General features: G+C 37.4%; 1 pseudogene; it reads right to left on the bottom strand.

Moving 5' to 3' along the window:
- Nucleotides 1-233: 233 nt before the first annotated feature.
- LOC101427562 (AMMECR1-like protein pseudogene) lies at nucleotides 234-1,314 on the bottom strand (annotated as a pseudogene).
- Between the last annotated feature and the right edge of the window lie 20,517 nt (nucleotides 1,315-21,831).

Raw genomic sequence — 21,831 nt, 5'->3', positions numbered from 1 at the left:
CCATGTTCAGGAAAGGATGAGAAAAGGCTTGGGCCCCTCACCGTTTCTTTCATTCAGTATAACCACATGCTCCTCCATCAGCTGGAGGCAGACTTGGCAACAGAAGCTATCATCATGAAATGGTGTAATAATAGAAGTAACTGGACTAGGAAGGGGGGGGGGGTGCGTCTGCTCCAATGATGTCATAGCCATTAGGGACCACAGAGGGACTGGACTGGTCATGCAGCCGCATGTCAGGAGTAATGATGGCAGAGGGGCAGTACGTGAAGAATGGCATTCTGGAAACAGTGCTGGAGAGAAGCAATATGCTCTGTGTAATTGTCACCTTCTCACTTCCATACTTGGTGAGTTTGATCGTTTTTCTGAATTCGCTGGTAATTGGAGCCTTAAAGTCACTTTTCCTGAGCAAGGAGTCTATTGTCTGAATCTGAGCTCAGTCTTGTTCCTTAGGAACCTCAGACAAGTATGTGGCCATAGGTTTGATGCCCTTTTCATTGATGAATTCAATTAGAATCCCATGGACCCCTACCTCCCAGTCCAGATAATCACTGACAGCCTCAAAATAGTGAGGAGGAAGTCAGAGCAGAAAAGTTGAAGTCTCTCCTGTCAGGTCGGAGAAAAATAAGCTGTCCTGGTTAGCATGTAATCCCTGAGTCCTTAGTGAAAATTTACGGCTGGGAAGGTACCAGTGCAGCCACAAATCTTGACCCTCTCTGTCTTCCAAGGCACAAAGAGCAGACAGGGGTCATTGGTGAATCTAGGAAGTTGTGGCTGTGGGAAACCATAGAGGTGACAGTAGAGGACATCAAACAGCAGGAGCACATCTCCAGTCACCGCCAGATGCCTGGTGCTGTTGGCAATTCCACTGGGCCAGGGAAAAGAGCTCAGCACCCCCAATGTGGGATTCATTCTGGTAATAAAAGTTAAGTCCAAAACGTTCTCCCCACCATGCTGCCATCCACATCCTGATAGTTTTGAAGAGGTCCTGAACTAGAGCTGGGCACAGTTGTTGGCTGATTCCTATGGCTTTGCTTCCCACTTCCAGATAATTTGTGCTTCTTGACCCCAAAAGTGCCTGCTGCTAACTTGGGCTCAAGTGGAGGAACACATTTTTTCACATCCTGATTCAGTGCTTGAGATCTGGAATGCTGCAGGACCTGAAAAGAGAAAGCATGTATTGCCAAGAGAACAGCTATAACAGAGGACAGGAGCAATTGTGTTTCAGGAATGCAGTCACTTCCTTCTGATTCCATCCCCTCTTCCTGTACCTTTCCTGCTGACCCAGATGCAGCCTGGGTGGACTGGATCTCTCATGCTCTGCCTCCTCCTGTTGCTTCAGAGAGCCATATGCCTGGGGGTGGGGGGGAGCCTCCCAGGAGAAGCAGGCCCACGGGAAGGCAGGAAGCACGTGCTGTGGAGTGAGCCTCTCCAGGCCAGCAGCAACAGGAGGAGGAGAAGAAAGAGGAGGAGGAGGAGGAGGAGGAGGAGGAGGAGATGGAGGAGGAGGCCAGAGTCATGGGTGGACATCATTCCTGAGGAGCTGGAGTACTGAGCCAACCCTGAGAATTAAAAAGAAAATTACAGATGACCAAAGTGGGAAGATGAAGAGAAGAGAGGAGAGGTAAGTATAGAGTTTTCCTGATCTTTCAAAGTAAGCAGTCCAGAGACTTCCTGTAGTTGTTGGAACAAGAAATAAAAATGTAGACTTATTACTTAATGTTACATAAGTAACCATGAAAGGAACTGCCTTAATTTGCCAGAGCTGCTTTGAGAAATACCCAAATGGGTTGGCTTAAACACAGGAATTTAGAACCACAAGTCTTGGGGTTCCCTGGCTTTCCTGTCACAATGTGATGTCCTCTCCTTTCTTTTCTGGGTTCGCCATGACTTCTTGCTTTTCCATATCGCTGTCTTGGACTCTGGCTTCCAGTTTCTCCTCCTTATAAGGCCTCCAACAATCAGATTAAGACCCACCCTGCTTCAATTGACCTCACCTTAACAAAAAATAAAATCTTCAGAAAGGTCCTATCTACAATGGGTTCACACCCACAGGAATGCAGATTAAGATTAAAAACATCTGTTTCTTGAGGTATATAATTCAACCACCACAGAACTAAGAGAGTAATGTAAGTATATTGAGAAGAGGGTGAAAGAGCAGATTAAAGGTGAACAGGGTAAATGAGCTAAATCACGATCATAGTAGAAATTCAATAGAAAAATTTGAAATTGATGAATGAGGAAATAAAATTTTATGCATGTTATTTAAAAATAAAATGTAACTGAAAAATAAAAATGGAAAATGATAAAAATGCTACAAGAGTTTTTTTTTTAACTTCTCAATCAAACAGAAAATGGAATGGGAGTGGTAAAGTAAAGAGGTGAGAACTTCTGCTTTTCCTTATAAAGCTTTCTATAGCATTTGGCTTTTAAAACATAGGTATTCATTGCATTGAAGAAAATAAATTTTTATTTGCTATTAGGATGTCATTTACATAGTCCCTATGAAATCCTTGATTCCAGAAATAGGGTAGGAGCAGGAATAGAAGGGAGAAAGTAGATGTGGTAGACATAATGAAGGGAGAATTATATGGACTCAATAATTAATTTAACATGAAGGACAAAGAAAAGAGAAGATAGAAAGTTTTGATTCTAGATTTTAGAGTCTCAAAGAAAAATAAGAAATTAAGGAAGATTAGCTTGTGTGTGGGAAACGTGATAAATGTAGTTTTAGACATTTCTATATGAGGAGATAACAGTAGGGATTAGTGATTTTAAATTGCAGAAACATTTTCTTCATTTCAAATACCAGCTTCTAGCTGGCAAATTCACTCTGCAAAAGGGTATTTTTTCTTTCAGTGAAAATCTGGGTATATATCTAATTGTCGTCAAGTAAGAAAATAGAGAGAAATGTAAATCATCCATAGAAAATATCCAAAGACTTTACAAAGGAGGGAGACTTGTTCCAAGAAGTTGAAAAGTTGGGAGCCAGAGAAGATGTAGAAATTAAATTTCCAACTATTTAATATTTGCCAAATATTTAAATATTTAAATAACAAAACTGTATGTCCTAAACCCAAGAAAGTACAGTGATTCTAAAACTGCTAAGTGACAGAAGACTTACCACATAGAGGATTAAAATTTAGATTCACTTTTTTTCTGAGTGTTGAGGGGTGGAAGAATGTGTAGGAATACCCTGTGACGGTGAGTATAAAGTTTCATGTATATACTGAATGTAGTGGCAATGTGATGATAACAAGTTTATACCAACAGCACCACCCATTGGGCTTAAGACAGACTGCAACAGACCTGTCAAATTCTTCTTCAGAGCACACACAAACACACACTTTCAAAGAAATGTAGAAAAGGAAAACTTGTTTCCAATGTTTTTAATAATTATTATCAGGTATAAGTACAAAATCAAATAATGAAATGTTTTCCCCATTTATGTCAGCTAAGTTAATTAGCTAAACTCATATTATTTGGAGATTTCACTTTGACCTAGAATGGAAAAAGCTGGAAAAAGCATCACTCCTACCCTCAAAAAGTGGGAAACAACTATTCTTTAAACTATCCATTTTCATTTCCTGACTGCTCAAAAACCATGCAATTGGTTGGCTTAAATGCTGGGGATTTGCTCGCTCATGGTTTTGAGGCCAGGAGAAATCCAAAATCAAGGCATCATGAGGTGATGCCTTCTCCCAGAAGACTGTAGCATTCAGGGATGACTGCCAGCAGTCTTTGTTTCCTGGCTTTTCAGTCACACGGCAATGCACATGGAAGTCTCTCCCGGCTTCTCCAGATTCCATTGTCTTCCAGCTCCATTTTGTGGCTTTTCACTCTGCTATAAAGGACTCCAGCAAAAGCCCAACTGATTCATTTGGGTCATAACTTAACTGAAGTAACATCTTGAAGAGGTCTTACTTAAAATGAATTAAATTTAAGAACATGCTTTTCTGGGGTAAGATAACTCCAGCCACCACACCATCTGTAGTAGGCAGAGTAATGGTCGCCCAAAGATGTCCATGTCCTAAACCCAGAGCCTGTCAATATGTTGCCTCACATGGCAAAAGGGAGATTGCAGACATGACCTTGAGTTGACCTAATCTTCTACCTTAATAAATTAGAAAAAAAAGGGGGGTGACAAATGAAATCCAAAGTAAGCAGAATTAGAAATAATAAAGATAGGATCAGAAATCAATAAAATTTGAAGAAAAAAAAACAATGAATCCAAAACTTGGCTCTTCATAAAAAGCAATGCAATTGGTAAACATCTATTCAAATTGATCAAGAAAAAAAAAAAAGAGGCACGACCCAAATTACCTATATCAGGGATTGAAAAGGAGATATAATGACAGCTCTTCTGAATTAAAATGCTAATAAGGGTTCTGCAGCATGCCTATGACCCATGCCTCTGATAGTGTACTTTTCTCATTTTCTTGTTTCTTAATAAGCTCCTTTACTCCCTTGGGGGGGAAATGCTAATAAGGAAATAGTATGAACAACTTCATGCAAACAAGTTCAACAACAGAGATGAAATGGACAAATTCTTTGAAATATACAAAACACCAAAGCAAGACACCTGCTTTCATCACTTGTATTTAACATTGTTTTGGCCCTAGCTAAGGCATATGGCAAGAAAAATAGATTAAAGACATATAGATTGAAAAAGAGAAAATGGAACTGTCGCAGTTCACCAACAACATGAATGTTAATGTAGAAAATTCTAACAAGTACTAGTAAGGTTAACTAGCAAGTACAAAGTCAATATATAAAAAATCATATTTTTATATACTAGAAATAAACAATTGGATATGGAAGTTAATAAATCAGTACCGTTTATAATAATCAAAAAGTACATGAAATACCTAGACATAAATCTCTCAAAATATATGCAAGATCATAGTATACCTTTTTTTAAAAGAGGTACCAGGGATTAAACCTGGGACCTCATATGTGGGAAGCAGGTACTCAACCACTGAGGTACATATGCTCCACACAGTATACATTCTTGCATATCAAAATATGTGCAAGTTCAAAATTACAAAACATTGGTGAGAGACATCAAAGACATAAATGAAGAGACTTAGTGTGTTCATGGATGATAAGACTTGATATTTTTAAGATGTTTTCTCCTCAAATTGGTGTATATATTCACTGCAATTGCAACCAAAACTCCAACAGTTTTTTTTGTAAAAATTAAAAAGCTGATAACTGAACTTATATGGAAAAGCAAAGAAACCAGAATAACCAAAAGAGTTTTGAAAAAAGAAAAACAAAGCTGGAATCTCTCAGTCAGATGTCAAGACTTACGATAAAACTATAGCAACGAAGACACTGGTATTAGCTCAAGTTTGTGCAATAGTTAGCTAGGTCACTTTTCAATCACAGTGCCTAGGTAATTCAATATAGAAAGGATAGTTTTTGGGCTAAATGGAGCTGCAACAATTGGATGATCATATACAACAAAAATTTTGAACTGTAACTTATATCATAAATAAAAATTTACTAAATTATATCATAGACCCATATGCAAAACCTAAAGCCAAAAAATTCTAGAAAACATAGAAAATCTTTGTGACCTTGGTTAAGGCAATGATTTCTTAAATAGCATACAAAGAGAATGGACCACAAAATAAAAAATAAATAGCATCTGCTCTTTGAAGGACACCGTTAAGAAAATGAAAAAGACAAGCCACAGACTAGGAGAAAATATTTGCAAAATAAACGTTTGATGAAGAATTGATATCCAGAATCTATGAAGAACTTTCAAATCTCAGAAATAAGAAAACAACCTAATTTTTTTAAATGAACAAAATATCTAAACAGAACTTTCCCCAAAAGAAGTCAAATAAGCATACATAAAAAGTTCACATACTCACAAATTATTAAAGAAATATAAATTAAAAACTGAAAGAAATACCATTACAGACCTATTAGGTTAACTAAAATTTCAAAATAAACTTCCAAGTGCTAGTGAGAATAAAGAGCAACTGGAACTGTTACACATTGCTGATGGGAAGCAAAATGGTCTGTCACCTTGGAACACAGCTTTTCAGTTTCTTATGAAGTTACACATACATTTGCCCTATAACCCAGCAAACCTGTTCTTAGGCATTAGGAAGAGAAATAAGCACATATATCCACATAAAAACTTGTACATGAATTAGTTCATAGCAGTTTTATACATAAGCACCCAAACCTGCAAACAACACTAATGTCCATCAACTGGTGAATGGATAAACATACTGTGTTACATTGATAACATGGACTACTACTCAGAAAGAAAAGTAACAAACACCTACACATGCAACAAAATCTCACATACATTATGCTATGTGAAAAGAACCAGACTCAAAAGGTTTAAAAGGCTATATACTCTATGATCCCATTTATGACATTCTAGAAGTGGGAAAAGTATAGGAACAAAACCCAGATTATTAGTTGCCTGGGGTTGGGAAAATGCAGAAAGGATTGACTTCAAGAGTGCTGGAGAAAACATTTTTGCAGTGATGAAAATAGGCTATATCTTAATCGTGGTGATGGTTATACAATGGTATATATTTGTCAAAATCTAAAGAACATACACCTAAAAAAGATGAATTGAATTGTAGGAAGATGGCATCAGAATAGGCAGGCAGGACTCAACTCTCTCACAAAAACAGCAGAGAAGGAGCCGAGAGAACTGCTTTGTGGATCTGCATACCAGGAGAGTGCTTTGCAACTCACAGGAGGATGAGGGAAAGAGGGACAAAGAAACTGAAATAAGAAACATGAGTTACCAAACCCCTATGGCTGCCTAGAAGTGCTCCTCTCCCCCACCCCCAGATACTAAGCCAGGGTAAAACCCCTGGCTCACTGCAGCTGACTGAGAGGGAAACAGACATCTTCCTCCATGCCAAATGTTATAAAAGAAAAGGGAGGGCCAGGCAGGGAGCTTTTCTTCAGTGAATCTGGCCAGCAGAGCCTGCTTTGAATCTTGACTGTGGCTAGACCAAAACACAGGAAAATGGAGATTAAAACACCTCTTGGAGGGTCAGGGGGGCACAGGTCAAATGGTTGGGGCCTGCAACCTAGTATGGGGTCCCAGGTTCAATCCCCCAACCTCCTAAAAAAAATAATAAATTTAAAAAAAAACACTTCTGGTAGAACCAAACATCAAAGAGGAGCTGTGTAAAAAAATCAGCAAGAGAGAGAGATGGCCATCAGACTAAATTCACCAACATATTTAGATGTCTAGACATAAGCAAAAAGTACAAGCCATACTAAGAAACAGGTGAGATGGCCCAACCAAAAGAACAAACCAAATATCCTGAAGAGATACAGGATTTAAGACAATTAATCAATGATATACTACTTTTCTAAATGAAATTTTAAAATTGAAAGAAAATATTACTAAAATGATAACTATTAAGAAGATACTGGGTGAGCATAAAGAACAATTTGAAAGCCTGGAAAGAAAAGTAACGGACCTTATGGGAATGAAAGACATTGTGGATAAGATTAAAAATACAGTAGAGGTACATAAGAGCAGATTTGAATTGCTCAAAAAAAGAATTAGTGATTTCAAAGGCAGAACACCTGAACTGGAAAGGAGAGAAGAACAGAAAGAGAGGAGAATGGAAAAAATGGAACAGGGTCTCAGGGAACTGAATGACAATGGAAAATGCACAAACATTTGCATTATTGGTGTCCCAGAAGGAGAAAAGAATGTAAAAGGGACAGAAAAAATATTTGAGGAAATAATGACCAAAAATTTCCAACCTACAAAGGAAGATTATGCAGAAGTGTAAATTTTAGGGTAAAAATACAGACAATAGTATGATATGACAAGGGAAAGCCAGAGGACAAAATAGATGAAGTAATGCCTTTGCAGTAATAAAATTGAATGCTAATAGCTTGAACTGCTCAATGAAAACATATACACTGATTGAATGGATAAAAAATATGAGCCATCTATATGTTGTCTACAAAAGACTCACTTCAGATATAAAGACACAGCCAGGTTAAAAGTGAAAGGCCAGAAAAAGATATTCCGTGCAAATAGTAACCAAGAAAGAGCTAAAGTAGTGATACTAACATCAGACAGAATAGATTATAAATGCAAAACTGTTATAAGGAATAAAGAAGTTCATTATATATTACAATTGACCAAGAAGAAATAATTATATTAAATATTTATGCACCTAACCTGAGTACCACAAAGTACATGAGACACACACTCATAAAACTGAAGGGAGAAATAGATGTCTCTACAATAATAGTTGGAGACTTCAAAACACCAGTCTCAGTATTGAACAGAATATCTGGACAGAGAATAAATAAACAGAGAACTTGAATAATATGATAAATGAACTAGACCTAATATATCTATAGAATATTGTATCTAAAAACAGCAGGAAATACATTCTTTTCAAGTGCTCATGGATCCTTCTCCAATATAGACCATATGTTGGGTCACAAGACAAGTCTAAAAATTTTTAAAAGATTAAAACTATATTCAGGAAGCAGATTTAGCTCAACTGATAGAGTGCCCACCTACCATACGGGAGGTCCAGGCTTCAAACCCAGGGCCTCCTGACCCATGTGGTAAGCTGGCCCATGCACAGTGCTGATGCGCACAAGGAGTGCCATGCCATGAAGGGATGTCCCCCATGTAGGAGAGCCCCACATTCAAGAAGTGTGACCTGCAAGGAGAGCATCCCTGCACAAAAAAAACCTCAGCCTGCCCAGGGGTGGCACCACACACACGGAGAGCTGATGCAGGAAGATGACGCAACAAAAAGAGACACAGATTCCCAGTGCCACAAAAATGCAAGCAGACACAGAAGAACACATAGTAAATGGACACAGAGAACAGACAATGGTGGGGGGGGGGGGAAGGGGAGAGAAATAAATCTTTAAAAAAATAAAATATAAAATAAAATAAAATTATACAAAATACTTTCTCTGATAGTAGAATGAAGCTGGAAATCAATAATGAAAGGAAAAAGGGAAAATTCATAATTATATGGAGATTAAACAGCACATTCTTAAATAATCAGTGGGTCAAAGAAGAAATTACAAGAGAAATCAGCAAATACATTGAGATGAATGAAAATGAGAACACAGCATCTAAACCTATGGGACAATGCAAAGGTAGTTCCAAGAAGGAAATTTATAGCCCTGAATACTTACATGAAAAAAGACAAGCAAAAATTGAAGCTCAAACTGCCCACCTGGAGGAACTAGAGAAAGAACAGCAAACTAATCCCAAACCAAGCTGAAGGAAGGAAATAAAGATCAGAGCAGAAATAAATTAAATCAAGAACAAAAAAGATCAATGGATAGAATCAACAAAATCAAAAGTTGGTTCTTTGAGATCAACAAAATCAACAAGCACTAGGGAGACTGACAAAGGAAAGAAAAAAGAAGACTCAAATAAATAAAATCAGAGATGAGAGGGAGAGCATTACTGCTCACCCTGCAAAAATGAGAGATCATAAGAGGATACTATGAACAACTGTATGACAAAAAACTAGAAAATGTAGACAAGATGGACAAATTCCTAGAAACACACAAACCACCTATACTAATCCTAGAAGAAATAGACCTCAACAAAGCAATCACAAGTGAAAAGATTGATACAGTCATCAAAAGACAAGGAATTAAAATAAAGTAAAAATTAAATTGGGGTATTAAAAAATTAAAAATATCATAAAACTTTGTTTTTGACATTTTGCCTTTCTTTTTTTTTTTGTTCTTTTTTTATTTAATTGCCTTTTAAAAAACTACATAAATCACAAAAAAAGTTACATTAAAAAATATAAGAGGTTCCCATATACTCTGCACTCCACACCACCCCATTCCTCCCACATCAACAACCTCTTTCATCATTGTGGCACATTCATTGCATTTGGTGAATGTATTTTGGAGCACTGCTGCATCACATGAATTATAGTTTACATTGTAGTTTACACTCTTCCCCAGTACATTCAGTGGTTTATGGCAGGATATATAATGTCCAGCATCTGTCCCTGCAATATCATTTAGGACAATTCCAAGCCCCAAAATACCCCCACATCACATCTCTTCTTCTCTCTCCCTGCCCTCAGCACCTACAGTGGCCACTGTCTCCACATCAATGATACAATTTCTTCCATTGGTAGAGTCACAAGAGTTCTATAGTAGAATACCAGTAAGTCCACTCTAATCCATATTTTATTCCTCCATCCTGTAGACCCTGTGATGGTGATGTCCTCTCCACCTCTAAATCAAGAGGGAGCTTAGATCTTACATGGTTGATGGATGTGATTCTCCTGCTTGCAGTTATAGGCACTCTTGGTTCCCTGGTGTGGTGGTTGACCACCTTCATCTCCAAAGAGCCCAGCTGGTGCATGGCCAGTTCAGAGATTCAAGTTTCCTGGGTATATACCAATCCCAGCATCAACCACAGCTTCAGTAAAAGTGACAGAAGAGGCATGTTTGGAAAGGTCACATCTGAGTCCCACTCCATCACACTCAGGGACACAAATTACAAAGTAGGGCCCACTGACAAGGCACTGAACTCCAGAGCCATCTCCCATGACTGTAGAACCTGTGTGTCTCTGTAGCCCTTGGGAGTACCAGTACCTGGAATTGTATCTACTTTGGCTGTTTCTTAGATCCTGCTGAGATGTGCGTAAGTGTGACCCCTCTGATGATCACCCAGCTCTTTTTTGAAGACTCTTAGCCGTATAAACTCATTTATCTTAACCATTATCCCCTTTTATTCAAGGACTTTTTCTAATTACATCATCAGCTAGTGATTGGTAGCAGGCTCATCCCTGGGAGTCATGTCCCATGCTGGGGGGAAGGTAGTGAATTTATATGCTGAGTTTGGCATAGAGAGTGGCCACATTTGAGCAACATGGAGGCTCTCAGGAGGTAACTCTTTGGCACCCTGCAGCTCTAGGCCTAGTTGAAATTTCAGGTACACAGGCTCATAAGCATAGTCATCAGTATAGACTATACACTTTTATAAATATATGGTGAAATTTAGCATGGCTTACATTCATCATTGCACAATCTTGTGAAACACTTCCATTGCCCCCAGTTACCCCTTCTTACATCTATTCTATTCCTCCCTTCCCCTCCCCTCAAGGTCCACAGTGACAACCAAGCTTCACTGGTTGACAGAAAAGATTCATCAATACATACAACAATGTTGAGGACTTGACACTTTAGTCTGTCCTCCCCCATTGGGAGCCACCCATGCTCTCAAGAGACACCCTTTCCTCTTTTTGAGAATATCAGGCCTCCCCAGGAGGGGGTACGACACTTGCCTGTACATTGTATGTGTCTCCACCCACTGATATAACCCAATATGATAAGATGAGTGCTCACACACTCCCTAGAAGACTGTCCCCTGTGCATGCTGTGCCAGATGTCCATGTCAAACACCTTAAACAAGTAACACTTCCTTATTATATTTTCAAGAGTTTTCTCAACTTTATACTTTCTACCATGTACCTGACAATCTCCATGCTCACCCAATTCCCCCAACCCCCCCCCCCAAATTCTATGGACCATCAGACCCATTCACCCAACCCTAGCCCCCCTCAAGCCTCCAAAGCCCTACCGAGTAGTATCCCTAAGCCTCATCTTATCTCTTCACTGCACAACTACTTACCTCCACTGTATCATAGATCTCAACTGCGCAGGCATCAGCTCACAAACTTCTTGCTTCCTATTTCCTCTAAGCCTATAATCCAGTCTCTAGCTCTCTGAAACATCTTGATTTGCTTAATTCATATCAGAGAGGCCATGTAGTATTTGTCCTTCAATGCCTGACTTGTTTCACTCAACATAAGGTCCTGAAGATTCATCCATGTTATCCCATGTGTTAGTACTGTGTTCTTTCTTACAGCTAAGGAGTATTCCATTGCACGTATACACCACATTTTGTTTATCTATTCCTCTGTTGATGGACATTTGGATTGATTCCAACTTTTGGCAACAGTGAATAATGCCACTATGAACATTGGCATGCATATATCAGTTCATGTCCTTGTTTTCAGTTCTTCTGGGTATATACCCAGCAGTGGAATTGCTGGGTCATATGGCAAATCTATAGCTAGTTTTTTGAAGAACTGCCAGACTGCCCTCCAGAATGACTGATTCTTCTACATTCCCACTAGCAGTGAATGAGTGTTCCCATTCTTCTGCATTCTCTCCAACACTTTTAGTCTTCTGTTTTTTTAATAGCCGCTAGTCTAATGAAAGTAAGATAGTATCTCATTGTAGTTTTGATTTGCATTTCCCTAATAGTAATGTTGAACAACTTTTCATGTGTTTTTTAGCCATTTGTGTTTATTATTTGGAGAGGTGTCTGTTCAAATCTCTTGCCCATTTTTGGAATGGGTTGCTTATCTTTTTATTTTTGAGGTATAGAATTTCTTTATATATGTGGGATATTAGGTTCCTATCAGATATATGGTTACTAAATATGTTCTCCCATTGGGTAGGCTCTCCTTTCACTTTCCCAATAAACTCCTCTTAGGGGCAAAATTTAATATTGAGGAGGTCCCATTTATTTATCTTTTCTTTTGCTGCTTGTGCTTTGGGTGTGAAGTTTATGATGCCATTTCCTATTACAATATCCTGTAGATGCTTCCCTACATTGTCTTCCAAAGTCTTTATGGTCTTGGCTCTTATATCTAGATCTTTGATCTATCTTGAGTTGATTTTTGTATAAGGTATGAGATGGTAATCCTCTCTCCTTCTTTTACAAATGGATATTTAGTTCTCCAAGCACCATTTGTTGAAGAGGCCATTCTCTCCCAGTTGAGTGGTCTTTGTGGTCTTGTCAAATATCAGATCCTACATATATATATGTAAGGATCTATATCTGAACTCTCAGTTCCATTGGTCAGTGTGTCTAGCCTTGGGCTAATATCATGCTGTTTTGATCACTACAGCTTTGTAGTATGTTTTAAAGTCATTTCATTTGGATTTTAAAGTCCAATTTCATTTTTCTTTTTCAATATATCTTTGGCTATTTGGGGTCTCTTTCCCTTCCAAATAAATTCCATAGTTTTTCCAGTTCACTAAAAAAATGCTGTGTTGATTTTTATTGGAATTGCATTAAATCTGTAGATCAGTTTCAGTAAGATAGACATCTTGATGATATTTAGTATTCCTACCCATGAACAGGGAATATTCTTCCATTTATTTAAGTCTTCTTCAGTTTCCTTTAACAATGTGTGTAGTTTTCTGTGTATAGGTCTTTTACATCTTTAATTAAATTTATTCCTAGGTATTTGATTTTTTTAGTTACTATTGTAAATGGTATTTTTTTCTTGATTTCCTCCTCAGATTGCTCATTATTGGTGTACAGAAATGCTACTGATTTTTGCACATTGATCTTATAACATACAATTTTACTAAACTCATTTATATGTTCTAGAAGCTTTGTTGTAGAATTCTCAGGGCTTTCTGTGTATAGGATCATGTCCTCTGCAGATAGTGAAATTTTGACTCCTTCCTTTCCAATTTGGATGCAATTTCTATCTGTTTCTTGCCTCAATGCTCAAGCAAGTACTTCTAACACAATGTAAAATAGGAGCAGTGATGGTAGGCATCTTTGCCTCATTCCTGATCTTAGGGGGAAAGTTTTTAGATTTCAATATTGTAAATGATGTTAGCTTTGGATTTTTCATGTATTCCCTTGATCATGTTCAGAAGTTTCCTTCTATTCCTATCATTTGCAGTGTTTTTATCAGGAAAGTGTGCTGTATTTTGTCAAGTGCTTGTTATACTTTTATAGATATGATCATGTGATTTTTGCTTTTGATCTGTTTATATGGTATATTACATTGATTGATTTTCTTATGTTGAACCATCCTTGCTTTACCAGGGATGAAACCCACTTGGTCATGTTGTATAATTCATTTGATGTGATGTTAAATACAATTAGCAAGTATTTTGTTGAGGACTTTAGCATCTAGGTTCTTTAGAGACATTGGTCTGTAATATTTCTTCCTTGTGTTGTCTTTGTTTAGCTTTGGTATTAGGGTGATGGTGGCATCATAGAATTAGGCAGTGTTCCTTCTATTTCAATATTTTGGAAGAGTTTAAGCAAGATTGGTTTTAGTTCTTTCTGGAGTATTTGGTTGAATTCATCTGTGAATCACACTGGCCTGGGACTCTTCTTAGTTGGGAGATTTTTAATGACTGTTTCTATCTCTTACTTGTGATTGGTTTGTTGAGATCATCAATTTATGCTTTCATCACTATAGGCTGTTTATGTGTTTCTAGGAAATTGTCCATTTCCTCTAAGTTATCCTTCTTGCTGGCATATAGTTTTTCAAAGTATCTTTTTATGATAGTCTTTATTTCTGTGGGGTCAGCGGTCATATTTCCTTTCTTGTTTCTTATTTTGTATATTTGTATCTTCTGTTTTTTTTTCTTTGTTAGTCTATCTAAGGGTTTGTCAATTTTATTGATCTTCTCAAAGAACCAACTCTTTGTTTTGTTTAATTTTTAGTGGTTTCTTATTTTCTATTTCATTTAATTCTGTGCTGATCTTTGTTGTTTCTTTCTTCTTCCTTTGGGGTTAGTTTTTTGTTGTTTTCTAATTCCTCCAAGTGTGCAGTTAGGTCTTTGATTTTAGCTCTTTCTTCTTTTTTGATGTATGAATTTATGGCTATGAATTTCCCTCTCAGTTCATCTTTTTCTGCATTCCATAAGTTTTGGTATGTTGTGTTATCATTTTCATTAGTTTCAAGATAGTTACTGATTTCTTTTGAGATTTCCTTCTTGACCCACTGTTTGTCTAAAAATGTGTTATTTAACTTCCATATCTTGGTGCCTAATCTGGGTCTCTTCCCCTTGCAGATATCCAGATTCATTCAACTGTGGTCAGAGAAATTATTTTGTATGATTTCAATCCTTCTGAATTCATTGAGACTTTCTCTGTGGCATAGTGAATGGTCTATCTTGGAGAATGATCCATGTGTTCTTGAAAAGAATGTATATCCTGCTGTATTTGGGTATAGTGTTATGTACGTATCTATGAGGTCCAGATTCTCTAATATATTATTCAAAGTCTTTATTTCTTTACTGATTCTCTGTTGACATATTCTGTCTAATGGGGATAATGGTATATTAAGGTCCCCCACAATAATTGTAGAGGAGATATTCCTCCACTTAGATTTTCTACTATTTGCTTCACATATTTTGAGGTGCCCTGGCTAGGTGCATAAATGTTTATGATTGTTCTTTCTTCTTGAAAGATTACCCCTTTTACTGATACATAGTGTCCATCCTTGTCTCTCACAATAGTTTAGCATTTAAGTCTATTTTGTCTGATCCTAATATAGCTACTCCTGCCCTTTTTGGTTATTGTTTGCTTGTAAGATTGTTTTCCAGCCATTCACTTTCAACCTCCTTGAATCCCTGGATCTAAGGTGGATTTCTTGTAGATAGCATAGAGATGGGTCATATTATAAACTCACCAAACTGGTGAGCTTAATCCATTAACATTCAGTGTTATTACTTCCAAGGAATTACTTACATTAGCCATATTTTCTTTGGATTTGTGTATGTTATATGTTGCTTCTATTTCTCTTTTTGACTATTCAGTTGTTCTTACACTTACCTCCAACTCTGTCTTTCCTGTTTTTCTCTTTCCTCCTGTAGAACTCCCTTTAGTATTTCTTGAAGGGCTTACTTATTGGCATACTCTCTTAGTTTCTGTTTATCTATGAATATTTTGAACTCTCCATTATTTTTGAGTGCCAGCTTTGCTGGATAGAGTATTCTTGGTTGGAATTTTTTTTTTAGTACCTTAACTATGTCCTACCACTGCCTTCTTGCCTCCATGGTTTCAGATGAGAAATCAGCCTTTTATCTTACTGAGCTTCTCTTGTATGTGATAGTTCTCTTTATTCTTGCTGCCTTCACTGTTTTCTTTTTGTCTTGAGCATTGGATAATTTGACAAGAATATGTCTTGGGGTAGGCCTGTTGAGATTTATACTGTTTGGGGTGTGCTGGGCTTCCTGGACATGTAATAGGTTTGGGAAGTTTCCAGCCACAATTTCCTCCAAAACCTCTTCTGTCCCCTTTCCCTTCTTTTCTCCTTCTGATGGCCTATAATGGGTATGTTTGTGCATTTTATGTTATCATTCAAATCCTTAGCTTCCTGCTGGATTTCTTCTTTCTTTTTTCTATCAATTCTACAACTGTTTGATTTCAGATGTACTTTCTTCCACATCACTAATTCTTTCATCTGCTTCTTCAAGTGTGCTGTTACTGCTGAGAGTGTATTATTGATTTCTTAAATGATGGCATTCATCGCAATCATATCTGTTATCTTTTTGTGTATGTTTACAATTTCTTCAGTATGCTCTCCAAGTGTTTTCTTAATATCCTTAATCTCTTCTTTTACTTCATTAAGTTGGTCTGTGATATTTGATTGGAAAGCTTCAATTAATTGTTCAGTGTCCTGCTCCTCTTCCTGGTTTTTAATTTGTTCATTGGACTGGGTCATGTCTTCCTGATTATTGCTTTGGTTTGAACTTTTTTATTGTTCTCTGGTCATCATTTTATCTTGGTGGGTTTGTTTAGTTGATTAGCTTCTCCCTCTAGGCTCAGGTGTTTTTAAGTACTGTTTTTTGTTTGTGTGTTAATTTTTCTCTTTGACACTTCGTTCTTCTTATTCTCTTTCCTTGTTGTCTAAGTTACCTTGAAGGAAAAAGATTAGGGCCAGGAAAAGCAAAAGAGGTAAGAAAAGAAAAAGTATAATAGTAGTATTGGTAGTAAATGTTAGCAGAAGAACCATATAAGACCTAGGAGAATAAATATTAAACTCATGTAAGCGGTGTATAGTTATAGAAATAATATACAATAATATAGAATAATATACAATGAAATGGGAAACTGAATATGGAGAAGAATATAGAATGAATTAAAAGGCTAGCATGATCAGGAGAGAGGGAAAGAGAAAAGACAATAAGATAAAGAGTTAATAAAAAATAGAAAACAGAGTAGAATTGTTAGATATAAAAAGCCAGAAAAATTGGGGGCTAAACAAAGAGAGGGTATATAAAAGCAACAACAGAAGGGGGAAGATAGAGAGATGTAAGTAGGAAAAAAGATAGTATTTGTAGTCAAAATCAGTACACAAAGAAAAAAGGAGGTTGAAGATGAGGAAGCACAGGAAACAATAGACAAGCCCACAGCACCTAATTGAAAAAAGGGTGGGGTGATAAAGAGGAAGGAAAGAGAAGATAACAAGGAAAAAAAAAACACACACACACAAGCTCTCAGGCAAGAAGTCAAACGAACAATAATTAAAAAAAAAAAAAAAACCCAGACTTCCCTTTTAAAGCTCTTATTTAGGGAAAATAAGAGACTCAAGGGAAGCTAATACAAATATATTATCTTTCTTTTCCCTATCTCAAAAAAAAATCCCCTTCAAGGGTGGGATAGATTCTTTGTCATTGAGTAAACTGATTACGAATCTGCCCTTTCCAGTTTCTCCCTTTCTCACTTCCCTCTCTCTCGGGGCAGCAGGAAGCCCATATGAGAGGTCCCCTCCAAAATTCAAGTGGGGCCCTGGTGAGCCAAATAATGACTCTCAGTCTCTTTGCCAGGAACCCTAAATATGCTCTTGGAAGCCACCAAGTACTTCCTACTGTCCCCCTCCCTTAGGTGTGTTGCGCAGGATTAGTTAATTGCCTGGCTCCACCTTCTCCTTGGCTTAAACACAGAGGTTAGGTAGGTCTTACTGCCTTAGCAGATTTGCCTCTTCCCTCTTCCTGGTTTCTCATTAAACCAGCTGGTATGCTCCTCAAAGCTCAAAAAAGGGTGTCAGGAAAATTGAACCCACTTTCATAGGACCCCTCTCCACCCTTACCTAGAACCCTCCCACTCTCGTAGATTTTCTTCTCTGGCTGTGTGTGACCTGCACGGTTTGGGTAAAGCCAGGGCTTCCTGCCCTGGGGGAGGGGCAGAAACCCATGGTTTTACCTTGAGCTATCACTCTTCTTGTTATGCTCTCTCTGGATTGATGTCCAGCAGCCTCCCGCTTTGTGGGTTCTCAAAATAGCTCATTCAGGCAGGATTTTGTCCCCACTTAGCCATTTTTTTTGTAGGAGCAATGATATGGGTGCTCTTACTCTGACACCATCTTGCCCAACCTCTGACATTTTGCCTTTCATCAGAGTAATAAGTGTTGCCTTGCATGTACAGTGGCAAGGTAATCTCCTCCATTTCTTCCTCAGCGTCCACATCCTTTCTTAAAAATTTTTGTCTTCTAAAAACTTTTAGATCACAGTAAAGTCACATATACAAAATAGGGGACTCCCATATACCCAACATCAAACCCTTTTTCCACTTCCCCAAATTGTTATGTATTCTATTTCTAATCCTTAAACCTGACTATACTATTTCATTTTCCTACTAATTGAATTTGGCAATATATTAGGCTTAATTTTTTAAGACATTTTAGATAACAGAGGGGTTCAACTATGGCAGGGGAGGACCACTGGTGTGGGGTGTCTTTAGTGGAGGATGCATGGGTGGGAGAGAGTTCTCCAAGGTATGCATGTAGGGCCCTGTCACAGTGGCTAGAGTTACATATGACAACTGAGGGAGTGATGAGTTTCCATCCTGGGAGCTCTGTCACATTCCCCAATGTAATAGCAATAATCCCAAAATGCAAGGACAAAGACCAGTGAAGAAGGATGGTTTAATGATTGGCCTTTGATACTGATGAGTATGCTTATGAGCCTGTGTGCTTGAAATTTCAACTAGGCCTAGAGCTAGAGAGTGCCTAAGAGTTACCTCTTGAGAGCCTCCATGTTGCTCAAAAGTGGCCACTCTCTAAGCCAAACTAAACATGTAAATGCATTACCTTCCCCCCCAGCATGGGACATGACTCCCAGGGATGAGCCTCCCTGGTGGCAAGGGACTACTACCATCACCAGCTGGTGATGCAACTAGAAAAAGATCTTAAATAAAAGGGGGAAATGGTAAAGACAAATGAGTTTATATGGCTAAGATGATGGATGGGCTGGGAGAGAGTGTGAGCTACAGTGTATCCTATGGTCCATGTGGTGTGGCAGTGCTCCAGGGTGTATTCACCAAATGCAATGAATGTGCCTTACTGATGAAAGGGGGTGTTGATGTAGGAGAACTGGGGCAGGGGGGATTGGGGTACATGGGAACCTCTTATGTTTTTTGTTTTTAACATAACATTTTGTGTCATCTAGCTATAATTTTATAAAAAGACAATAATAAAAAAAATTTTTAAGTAAAAAAAGAGATATGAAAATGAATAAATAATAAAACCTTATTGAAATCCTGAAAACAAAGAATGAACTCAAAATATTTATTTTATACTTTGCATTATAATTTAATACTACTTAATTTTGTTGCTTAAATTGTTCCAGATTTGACCATTTTGAGTTCTTTCAGTTGATTTCAGTGTCCATTTGGTATACCCCTACTATTGTCTTTTTGTTTTTTTAGTTACCTCACTTTCTGGCATTGCAAGATGCTCCAAGTTCATCTTGTGTATTTTCTACCCCAGTCCTGGTATCAGCCATTTCTCCAAGAACCCTGTCTCCTTTTATTGAAGTATGTATGGAAACTAAGATCTGTACACTAGGTGTGATCATTGTTACTGGGTGTCCTTGCTTCTAGGTCCTCTCACCTGACAGAGGAAAGAAATATATGTGTACATACAAAAAATAAAATAAAATAAAATAAAAATACAAGGAAGAAAAGCCCGGGACCAGATGGCTTGGTAGATGAATTCTACTAATCATTCAAAGATGATCTAATACCAAACTTGCTCAAGCTTTTCAAAAAAAAATGGAACAGGGAAGAATGCTACCAAATATATTCTATGAAGTCAGCATCACCCTAATACCAAAATCAAATAAAGATACTACAAAAAAAGAAAAGTACAGACCAATATCACTAAGGAATGTAGATGCAAAAATCCTCAACAAAATACGGGCAAACCAGATCCAAAAGCACATTAAAAGAATTATACACCATATTCAAGTAGGTTTTATCCCATGTATACAAGGGTGGTTCAACACAAGAAAATTAGTGTAATAAACCACATTAATAAATTGAAGAAGAAAAATCACCTGATCCTCTCAATTGATGCAGAAAAGGCATTAGACAAAATATAGCACCCTCAAGGAAGCTTTCTCAAAATGGCAAAGTGCATATAGGAAAAACCTAGAGCTAGCATTGTATTCAATGATGAAAGACTGAAAGCTTCCCTGCTGAGATCAGGAACAAGACAAGGATACCCACTGTTATTCAATATTGTGCTAGAAGTTCTAGCTAGAGCAATTAGGCTAGTAAAGAAATAAAAGGCATCTGAATAGGAAAAGAAGTAAAACTTTCACTATTCATTGATAATATGATCCTTCATCTAGAAAATTCTGAAAAAATCCACAACAAAGCTACTAGTACAAATAGATTAGTTCACCAAAGTGGTGGGATGCAAGATTAATATGCAAAAATCAGTAACATTTCTATACAATACTGATGAATAATCCGAAGAGGAAATCAGGGCAGAAATTCCATTTATAATAGGGACTAAAAGAATCAAATATTTAGTAATAAACTTAACCAAGGCCAGAAAGGTCCTGTATTCAGAAAACTACAAAACATTGCTAAAAGAAACCAGAGAGGACCTAAATAAATGGAAGGACATTTGTGTTCATGGACTGGAAGACTAAATATAATTAAGATGTCAATGCTACCCAAACTGACTTACAGATACAATGCAAGCCCAACAAAAATTGCAACAGTCTTTTTTTGCAGAAATGGAAAAGCCTTACCCTTCCAAATTTATTTGGTAAGGGGCCCTGGATAGCCCCCCCCCAAAAAAAAAGTCTTAAATAGAAGAAAATTGGGGGACTCTTACTTCCTGGCTTTAAAGCATACTACTTAGCAACAGTGCTAAAAACAGCATGGTACTGGTATAAAGACAGACAGAGTGACCAATGGAACTGAATTGAGAAGTCAGAAATAGACCGTCACTTTTATGGTCAAGTGATTTTTGACAAGGCTATGAAGCCTCCCTCCTGGGCCAAAACAGTCTATTCAACAAATGGTGCTGCAAAAAAGTGGTTATCCATATCCAAAGAAAGAAAGAGGATCCCTACCTCACACCTTATACAAAAATTATCTCTAAATGGCTCAAGGACCTAAATATAAAAGCAAAACCATAGAACTTCTAGAAGAAAATGGAGGAAAACATCTTCAAGATCTTGTGGTAGTGGCAGTAGTTTCTTAAACCTTACACCCAAAGCACAAGCAACAAAAGAATAAATAGATAATTGGGAAATCCTCAAACTTAAAGACTTTTGCTCTTAAAAAGACTTTTTCAATGAACAAAAAAGGCAGCCTACACAATGGGAGAAAATATTTGGAAACCATATGTCTGATAAGGGTTTAATATCCATGATATAAAAAGAGACCATACAACTCAACAAGAAAAAGACAAACTACCCAATTAGAAAATAGGCAAAAGATTTGAAGACACTTGTCCAAAGAAGAAGTAGAAATGACAAAAAAAAAAAACAAAAAAAAAAAACACATGAAAAAATATTCTATGTCACTAGCACTTAAAGAAATGCAAATCAAAACTACAATGAGATATCATTTCTCACCTATTACAATGGCCACTTTTAAAAAGTTGGAAAACTACAAGTGTTGGAGAGGATGTGTAGAGATAGGAATGCTTATTCACTGATGGTGAGAATGTAGACTGGTATAGCCACTGTGGAGTATTGTTTGGCAGTTCCAAAGGAAACTGAATATAGACCTGCCATGTGACCCAG

Source organism: Dasypus novemcinctus, chromosome 1 (assembly GCF_030445035.2).
Source record: "Dasypus novemcinctus isolate mDasNov1 chromosome 1, mDasNov1.1.hap2, whole genome shotgun sequence".
Classification (NCBI taxonomy): Eukaryota; Metazoa; Chordata; class Mammalia; order Cingulata; family Dasypodidae; genus Dasypus; species Dasypus novemcinctus.
Note: the sequence above shows the minus strand (reverse complement) of the source record. Positions and strands in the feature narration are given on the sequence as shown.